The sequence below is a fragment of the Oncorhynchus tshawytscha genome, linkage group LG05 (assembly GCF_018296145.1).
Source record: "Oncorhynchus tshawytscha isolate Ot180627B linkage group LG05, Otsh_v2.0, whole genome shotgun sequence".
In the NCBI taxonomy this organism is placed as follows: domain Eukaryota; kingdom Metazoa; phylum Chordata; class Actinopteri; order Salmoniformes; family Salmonidae; genus Oncorhynchus; species Oncorhynchus tshawytscha.
Genome location: NC_056433.1, coordinates 82,878,273 through 82,888,348, shown reverse-complemented (window position 1 = coordinate 82,888,348; position 10,076 = coordinate 82,878,273). Strand labels below are relative to the sequence as shown.

At 46.1% G+C, this 10,076-nt stretch overlaps 1 protein-coding gene across 2 annotated transcripts in view; it reads left to right on the top strand.

The window, feature by feature from the left end:
* wwtr1 (WW domain containing transcription regulator 1) overlaps window positions 1–10,076 on the top strand; it is a 75,785-nt gene that overhangs the window by 35,024 nt on the left and 30,685 nt on the right. The gene's annotated exons all lie outside the window — the stretch shown is intronic.

The following is a 10,076-nucleotide window of genomic DNA, read 5'->3' as shown; positions in this document are numbered from 1 at the left end:
ACTCTCCAGTATAGTCTCTACGGCAGGGCAGTTCTTCCTAAACTCTCCAGTATAGTCTCTACGGCAGGGCAGTTCTTCCTAAACTCTCCAGTATAGTCTCTACGGCAGGGCAGTTCTTCCTAAACTCTCCAGTATAGTCTCTATGGCAGGGCAGTTCTTCCTAAACTCTCCAGTATAGTCTCTACGGCAGGGCAGTTCTTCCTAAACTCTCCAGTATAGTCTCTACGGCAGGGCAGTTCTTCCTAAACTCTCCTTCAGTATAGTCTCTACGGCAGGGCAGTTCTTCCTAAACTCTCCTCCAGTATAGTCTCTATGGCAGGGCAGTTCTTCCTTAACTCTCCACCAGTAGTATAGTCTCTACGGCAGGGCAGTTCTTCCTAGACTCTCCACCAGTAGTATAGTCTCTACGGCAGGGCAGTTCTTCCAAAACTCTCCTCCAGTATAGTCTCTACGGCAGGGTAGTTCTTCCAAAATTCTCCTCCAGTATAGTCTCTACGGCAGGGCAGTTCTTCCTAAACTCTCCTCCAGTATAGTCTCTACGGCAGGGCAGTTCTTCCTAAACTCTCCTCCAGTATAGTCTCTACGGCAGGGCAGTTCTTCCTGAACTCTCCTCCAGTATAGTCTCTACGGCAGGGCAGTTCTTGCACCATTTTGTATGTTTATCCCTGTTCTTCTCTGGCGTTGGATCTCAGAAAGCAGCAGAACGCCACTGGGTTTATCAGCGTATGACATCAAAATACTGACCAAACCACGTGGGGTACCACACGAAACAATCCTCAGCATTCAGCTATAGGCCTATCATGTAGACTGCTACCCTACCTCTATATTTTACTATAACTATTTCCCCCAGACAAAATGTCCAATCAAATGAAATGTTATTGGTCACATACATGTGTTCAGCAGATGTTATTGCGTGTGTAACGAAATGCTTGTGCTTCTAGTTCCGACAGTGCAGCAATGTCTTAACAATTTCACAACAAATACGCATAAATCTAAGTAAAGGAATGGAATTAAGAATATATAAATATATGGATGAGTAATGTCAGAGCGGCATAGACTGCGATACAGTAGGTAGTGTAGAATACAGTATATACATGTGAGATGAGTAATGTAAGATATGTAAACATCATTAAAGTGGCCAATGATTTCAAGTCATTATCACTAACCATGTTTCCATCCAACACTTTTTATGCAAGTGAAGTCATACCTGTATTTTATTTATATTTATATATTTATATATATTTATATATATATATATATATATTTATATATATATATTTATATATATATATATATATATATTTATATTTATAAATATATAAAATACAGGTATGACTTCACTTATTATAATAATTATTATTATTTATATTTATATATATATATATATATATATATATGTATATATATATATATATATGTATATATATATATATGTATATATATGTATATATATATATATGTATATATATATATATATATATGTATATATATGTATATATATATATATGTATATATATGTATATGTATATATATGTATATATATGTATATATATATATATATGTATATATATATATATATATATATATATGTATATATATATATGTATATATATATGTATATATATATATATATGTATATATACGTATATATAAATATGTATATATATGTATATATACGTATATATATATATATATGTATATATACATATAGGGAGAGGGGGGTAGATGGAGAGGGAGAGGGGGGTAGATGGAGAGGGGGGGGTAGATGGAGAGGGAGATATAGGGGGGGAGTGAAGGATTAAAGGAGGGAGGAGGCGGCGGCAAAGAGTGATTTAGAAATGGGATTTAGGGGGGTAGATGGAGAGGGAGAGGGGGGTAGATGGAGAGGGGGGGGGGTAGATGGAGAGGGAGAGGGGGGTAGATGGAGAGGGAGAGGGGGGTAGATGGAGAGGGGGGGTAGATGGAGAGGGGGGTAGATGGAGAGGGGAGAGGGGGGGTAGATGGAGAGGGAGAGGGGGTAGATGGAGAGGGAGAGGGAGAGGATAGGGGGGGTAGATGGAGAGGGAGAGGGAGAGGGGGGTAGAGGGAGAGGGGGGGGTAGATGGAGAGGGAGAGGGGGGGGTAGATGGAGAGGGAGAGGGGGGTAGATGGAGAGGGAGAGGGGGGGGTAGATGGAGAGGGAGAGGGGGGGGGTAGATGGAGAGGGAGAGGGGGGGTAGATGGAGAGGGGGGGTAGATGGAGAGGGAGAGGGGGGTAGATGGAGAGGAGATATGGGGGGTAGATGGAGAGGGAGAGGGGGGTAGATGGAGAGGGGGGGGTAGATGGAGAGGGAGTTGGGGGGTAGATGGAGAGGGAGAGGGGGGTAGATGGAGAGGGAGAGGGGGTAGATGGAGAGGGAGAGGGGGTAGATGGAGAGGGAGAGGGGGGGTAGATGGAGAGGGAGAGGGGGTAGATGGAGGGGGTAGATGGAGAGGGGGGTAGATGGAGAGGGAGAGGGGGGTAGATGGAGAGGGAGAGTGGGGGGGTAGATGGAGAGGGAGAGGGTTTCTTATCAGATGGAGAGGGAGAGTGGTTTCTTATCAGGGGGTAGATGGAGGGGGTAGATGGAGAGGGGGGTAGATGGAGAGGGAGAGGGGGGTAGATGGAGAGGGAGAGTGGGGGGGTAGATGGAGAGGGAGAGGGGGGTAGATGGAGAGGGGGGGTAGATGGAGAGGAGAGGGGGGGTAGATGGGAGATTGTCTTCAACAAGGAGAGGGGGTAGATGGAGAGGGAGTGGGGGGTAGATGGAGAGGAGAGGGGGGTAGATGGAGAGGGAGAGTGGGGGGGTAGATGGAGAGGGAGAGGGGGGGGTAGATGGAGAGGGAGGGGGTAGATGGAGAGGGAGGGGGGGTAGATGGAGAGGGAGAGACACCATAGTGGGGGGTAGATGGAGAGGGAGAGGGGGGGTAGATGGAGAGGGAGGGGGTAGATGGAGAGGGGGTAGATGGAGAGGGGGGCGGGGGTAGATGGAGAGGGAGAGGGGGGTAGATGGAGAGGGAGAGGGGGGTAGATGGAGAGGGGGTAGATGGAGAGGGGGGTAGATGGAGAGGGAGAGGGGGGTAGATGGAGAGGGGGGTAGATGGAGAGGGAGAGGGGGTAGATGGAGAGGGAGAGGGGGGGTAGATGGAGAGGGGGGTAGATGGAGAGGGAGAGGGGGGTAGATGGAGAGGGAGAGGGGGGTAGATGGAGAGGGGGGTAGATGGAGAGGGAGAGGGGGGTAGATGGAGAGGGAGATGCCTTCTGTTTTGGGGGGTAGATGGAGAGGGAGATGATGTTACCCTAGATGGGGGGGTAGAGGGAGAGGGGGGGATCAAGGCGTAGAGGGAGATTGGGGGGTAGATGGAGATGGGGGGGTAGATGGAGAGGGAGTGGGGGGGTAGATGGAGAGGGGGGTAGATGGAGAGGGAGAGGGGGAGAGGGAGAGGGAGATGGGGGGTAGATGGAGAGGGGGGTAGATGGAGAGGGAGAGGGGGGGGGGTAGATGGAGAGGGGGGTAGATGGAGAGGGAGAGGGGGGTAGATGGAGAGGGAGAGGGGGGTAGATGGAGAGGGAGAGGGGGGGTAGATGGAGAGGGAGAGGGGGGGTAGATGGAGAGGGAGAGGGGGGTAGATGGAGAGGGAGAGGGGGGTAGATGGAGAGGGAGAGGGGGGGGTAGATGGAGAGGGAGAGGGGGGGGTAGATGGAGAGGGAGAGATAAAGCAGCTTATCCAAGAGACTGTTTATGCTGAAGTCCTGTGACATTTCTGGGTTGTGATGGAGACAGGGTGTCAGGGTTTCCGTAGAGGAAAATGTGATGCTGGACATTTTTGACCGGCAGGGTATTAATTAACAGGACATTTTAAGGAAAGTGCCGGATACATATGCCATGGGTGTGAGACCTGATTAGGGCGTCCACCCACGGTTTCTCACAATGACAGAAATCACATTTTAGATTATGGTAATTAATCTTAACAGAACATAAGAACACCACGCTCGTTGTATCAGAATCTGACGCGCATGGGCCTCCCGGGTGGTTAAGGGCGCTGTACTGCAGCGCCAGCTGTGCCACCAGAGACTCTGGGTTCGTGCCCATGCCTTGTCGCAGCCGGTCGTGACCTGGAGGTCCGTGGGGCGATGCACAATCGGCCTAGCGTCGTCCGGGTTAGGGAGGGTTTGGCCAGTTGGGATTGTCTCCTTGTCTCATCGCTCACCAGCGACTCCTGTGGCGGGCCGGGCACAGTGCACGCTAACCAAGGTTGCCAGGTACACAGTGTTTCCTCCGACACATTGGTCCTGCTGGCTTCCGGGTTGGATGCGCGCTGTGTTAAGAAGCAGTTCGGCTTGGTTGGGTTGTGTATCGGAGGACGCATGACTTCCAACCTTTGTCTCTTCCGAGCCCGTACGGGAGTTATAGCGATGAGACAAGATAATAGCTACTAAACAATTGGATACCAACGAAAAAGGGGGTAAAATTAAAAATAAATAAATAAAATAGTATAAAATCTGACACCACTTTATGAAGATGTTAGAAAAGCCGTATATTTTCTTCCAGACAACGAGACGAGTAACGAACACCACGAGCTGTTCACCGCATTAGAACATTGAAGATGTCGTTCCCATAGCAACGATTAAAACATTCCCAAACCATAAACCGTGGATTGATGGCAGCATTTGCATGAAACTGAAAGCTACATAAAGGCTACATAAAACATTTTAAAAGTCCAAACAGGCTCTGGGACAGTTTTGGGATGGTACATCCTCAAATTCATACAACTGGTAGGCCTAGGCTACATAAAACATTTTAAAAGTCCAAACAGGCTCTGGGACAGTTTTGGGATGGTACATCCTCAAATTCATACAACTGGTAGGCCTAGGCTACATAAAACATTTTAAAAGTCCAAACAGGCTCTGGGACAGTTTTGGGATGGTACATCCTCAAATTCATACAACTGGTAGGCCTAGGCTACATAAAACATTTTAAAAGTCCAAGGCTCTGGGACAGTTTTGGGATGGTACATCCTCAAATTCATACAACTGGTAGACCTAGGCTACATAAAACATTTTAAAAGTCCAAACAGGCTCTGGGACAGTTTTGGGATGGTACATCCTCAAATTCATACAACTGGTAGACCTAGGCTACATAAAACATTTTAAAAGTCCAAACAGGCTCTGGGACAGTTTTGGGATGGTACATCCTCAAATTCATACAACTGGTAGGCCTAGGCTACATAAAACATTTTAAAAGTCCAAACAGGCTCTGGGACAGTTTTGGGATGGTACATCCTCAAATTCATACAACTGGTAGGCCTAGGCTACATAAAACATTTTAAAAGGCAATGCGTCTGATGCAACGGATTAGAACATTTAGCTTAAAACGTTGATAAACTATTTATTTTCTCCACAGAAGCACAGCAATGTGCACAAGGCGTGACTGTTTACTGCAATCAGAGGGAAAACATTTCAAAAGTACATCGTTCATCAAATCAAATCAAATCAAATTTTATTTGTCACATACACATGGTTAGCAGATGATTGGATTGATTGAATATGTCCGTAAACACACCGGCCAGCTGGTCTGCGCGTTCATGTAAACAGTTTCTTGTCTGTTTAGAAAAAGAGGAGATTCAAAGATGCAACAACTAGGATGGGTTGCAAATACGACTAGGATTGTGCCTTTGACTACTGGACAATGGAGGAGAAAAAAAAAGGTGATTTTGAAAACCAATAGAATACGAGAGAAATAGGCTACTGGTTTCAATGGAGAGACGGAACATAGAAGTCTAAAATTATCGCCTCCATGGATATGTTGTGATTTTGCCTAGGCTACTTTGAAGCAAGGTAAGACATGCTTCATATGTAGTAAGATGTTCAGGTTTCAAACAATTTAAGATATATATATATATATATATATATATATATATAAATATAAAATGCTTAATTATCCCAGACGATTGGCCGGCGGACAATTTTATTTATCGGCTTTTCTAAAAAATAAAAACATTGGCCAAAAAAATTGCTATTACCTGCTAACGGAAACCCTGGTCTGTGTGCTGAGTGAGCCACTGAGGGGGACTGGGGAGGGGACTGTGTGCTGAGTGAGCCACTGAGGGGGACTGTTGTTTCAGCCTGCAGGCCGTCCTGTTCCATTGCTTCAGCCATTGTTCCCGTTTCCTCTAAACAATGTGCTGCTCTTTCCCAAACACCACCACGTGAAGCCCCTCAGGCTCACCCAGAACCTCAGGCCTCACACCCACCCAGAACCTCAGGCCTCAGACCCACCCAGAACCTCAGGCCTCAGACCCACCCAGAACCTCAGGCCTTCAGGCCCACCCAGAAACTCAGGCCTTCAGGCCCACCCAGAAACTCAGGCCTTCAGGCCCACCCAGAAACTCAGGCCTTCAGGCCCACCCAGAAACTCAGGCCTTCAGGCCCACCCAGAAACTCAGGCCTTCAGGCCCACCCAGAAACTCAGGCCTTCAGGCCCACCCAGAAACTCAGGCCTTCAGGCCCACCCAGAAACTCAGGCCTTCAGGCCCACCCAGAAACTCAGGCCTTCAGGCCCACCCAGAAACTCAGGCCTTCAGGCCCACCCAGAAACTCAGGCCTTCAGGCCCACCCAGAAACTCAGGCCTTCAGGCCCACCCAGAAACTCAGGCCTTCAGGCCCACCCAGAAACTCAGGCCTTCAGGCCCCTGCTCATGTGTTTTCCTCAGACCATGGAAACACACTGTCTGATTCTGACACTGTGCCATCCTGGTCATGGCCGTAACCCAGGGTCTTCAGTTTTCAACTTGGCACGAGGACAGGATCAGCTGCTTTCTCACTTTGAAAGGAAAAGAGAGCTGATCCACTGCCGTTTTAGAGGTGAGGAGATATTCCCACTAAGGGCCTGAGGACAGTCATCCCCTCCCCACAGCTGCAGGACAGCTGCCTCACCAACAGCCCGAGGCCCTGTTGTGCTCTGACGTCCACAGGCAACTCTCACCCCAGGCACAGTTCTAGGATCTGCTTACCCTCTCCAACTTATTAAAGGAAAACACAAAATGACCTGCGGTCAGTGTCTCTGTGCGACTTCATCCAACTCTTCATCCAACTCTCCCACAGGCCTTTCGTACGTCTGAGGAGCGACACTCTGCCGCCTTGCGTCTTAACAACATCAATCAGCCTTTCCTCTGTAGTCTCACGCACATGGACTCTCTCTCTCACACTCAGAGAATAGTGGTTACTTGGAGCTGCAGGCCACAAGAATCATTTAAAGCCTTCCTTTCAGATGTCCCAGATTAGGGCCTGGTACTCCTACCATGTTCAGTGTTTAGCCTCTGTCTCGTCTGTATTCAGCTGGAGTGGCTGAGGTTATTTATTCACTTTTGGGGAGTATAAGTCTGTGGGTGTTTCCTTCATTAGCTTTTGACCACTGTTTTGTTGTTGAGTAACCACAGTCGTACTGACTCAACAGTTTATCTCCAGTCTGTCCTGGAATCTACATCTCAGCTCAGGTTTTTTCTTTTTTTGAGCCCTGTGGTGTCCGATGACTAACCCCACAGTGGAGTCTTCCTGCCTGGGTTTACAGCACAGAGTAACAGGACATGGGGTTTTACCTTCCCAGAGTGCATCTGTGAGTCACAACATGGTTTGGGAAAGAGGCCCTTTGTGCCCTCACACCCTGACTCAATCTGGAGGTGCGTGCCCCGCGCTGTGCCACTCGCTGTGCCCCGCGCTGTGCCACTCGCTGTGCCCCGCGCTGTGCCACTCACTGACTATCTAGTGCCCATTGTAAACAACATTTAAAAAAATATATATATATTCTCTTGATTGTATCTAAGTACACTGCAATTCGGTTTCACATGTAAAATGCCAACGTTTATTTTTTGGGGGCATGTATGGCTTTCAAACAACTTTCCTCGGAGTTGCATTATTTTCCAGAGGTCGCGTAGTGCCACAAGTTATTATCCCTTTTATCATTTAACATCTACTGAAGTAGCTAGCCAGATGACCAAATATGTTTATAACTAAACCAAGATAGACCACAGCTTGTCATTTCCAATGGGGAAAAAATTGTACTAGTGGGCAGAACAAGCAAGGAGGTGGGCAGAGCCAAGCACGCGCTAGCGATATCCTATTGGCAGGTTGTAGTACACATCTGCATATTTAAATTAGAGAATACCTACTCTGTGAAGTGCGCGTGAGCAATAGCTCAATTCACCTTTGCACTCCATCTAAACAACATGATTTTTGAAAAACTTTTGCAAAGGGTGAAGTCTACAAAACGTAAGTCCTCTCTGTTCATAACAAATTCTAGTTTTGGGAACAGAACTGTATTGAGATCCAAATGTTTTAATCGATGAGAGCATTTGCAGAACGTCGGCCAAAATCCATCTCGTTCCATCTTCTCCTATTGCCTGCCAGTGGGCTTCCTCTCGCTACCATATTTGGTAGTGAGAGGAAGCGCCAACAGGATGCTTCACATTAACACATCCAGTGAAATATCCGTCTCATTGTTCTATCTGTGAGTTTACTTCACAGTGACAGTAGTTGCTTTGGTAACCAAACAGACTTGCAAGTTTTAGCTAACCAAACCATCGGTCCTAGCTTGCTATTATGAAAACTGAATTCAACAATGCCAATAATGTTTTCAATTCGACTTGGGCTTTCAAAAGCAGCTCAGACGTCGAACATGTAAGAATGAACCAAATATACCACGCGTTATATGGAAATGATGGGCGCCCTTCAAGCCAATCAGAAACGAGTATTCAACAATGCCATGGTATATAACTGTGTAATGAACAATACCATGAAGGAGGTATCAGGGCAGTATCCCTGCTGTGGGATAGGAGTTGTGCACCCCCACTGCCCCCCACCCCACCCCCCCAGTGTGCCTCAGTGAGTCACAGCATGCATAGTGTGGGAATCCCTTTGTGTGTGTTAGAGGGAGAGAAAGAGAATCCCTTTGTGCCCTACCCTCAACCCTCTGACTCACTGTAGGCAATGTTCTCCGGTCCCTTCCACACTGTCAAGACTCCTTCCTGGACTTTGTATTGTAAACAAACTAGTTTCCCATCCCACGCACTGAGCTGGCAGCAGCCTTGATGGATACGTAGATATAACTGTTACAGGGAACTGGTTGGTCTTGAACATTGAGCACGGTTACAAGGCACACAGTAATGAGATTTACTGTGGATTGTCAGGTCACACACCGATACAAAGTTTGTTTTAAAACGTTGACATGCTTTTCGAGAAGAATGATTTCCCTAATAATCCCGGTTTACATGGGACACATCTGCAATCAGGCTAAACGCAGAAAACCGCCAATCAAAATCAGACGTGAGATGTGCATATAGTTTATGAAAACTATCAGATGTGTACTTTCAGTTATTTATTTATTTTTCTCCGTCTCACTTCACTCGTGCATTAGAGGGAAGCTTCACTAACCTGTGCTGTCACATGTACAAGTGTAAATACACAATAGGAATGGCGATTTTTAAAGAATTTAAAAATTTTTTTTTGAATGATTTAAAATATATATTTTATTTTTTAAATGTATTTTCTATTATTTTGTTTTTAAATTTTGAAAGCAGTTTACATGTCCTAATAATTCGAAAGGTTTCTCAGAAAACCAGTTGTTTTTAATTGGCCTATGCTTACTTCGTTTATGACCTTTTACAACGATTTTTAAGATGAGTAAAGTGTTTTACATGACTCATGCCATACTCGGCCTTCTGCCATAATCAGTTTTAATATTGAATTATTAGTGTGCATGTAAACGTACTCATTAAGATAAAAGCCTAGCTATGATACAAAAACAACACACAATTACACCAGAAACATGTTGCCAACCTTCTAGAGCTGTTTGAGGGGGGGGCAAGTCTTTAACTGATTTTAAAGGCTCTAGTTGTACCCCTTTTTTTATAGGCTCTAGTTGTACCTGTTTTTAAAGGCTCTAGTTGTACACGTTTTTTTTTTAAAGGCTCTAGTTGTACCCGTTTTTATAGGCTCTAGTTGTACCCGTTTTTTTTAAAAGGCTCTAGTTGTACCTGTTTTTATAGGCTCTAGTTGTACC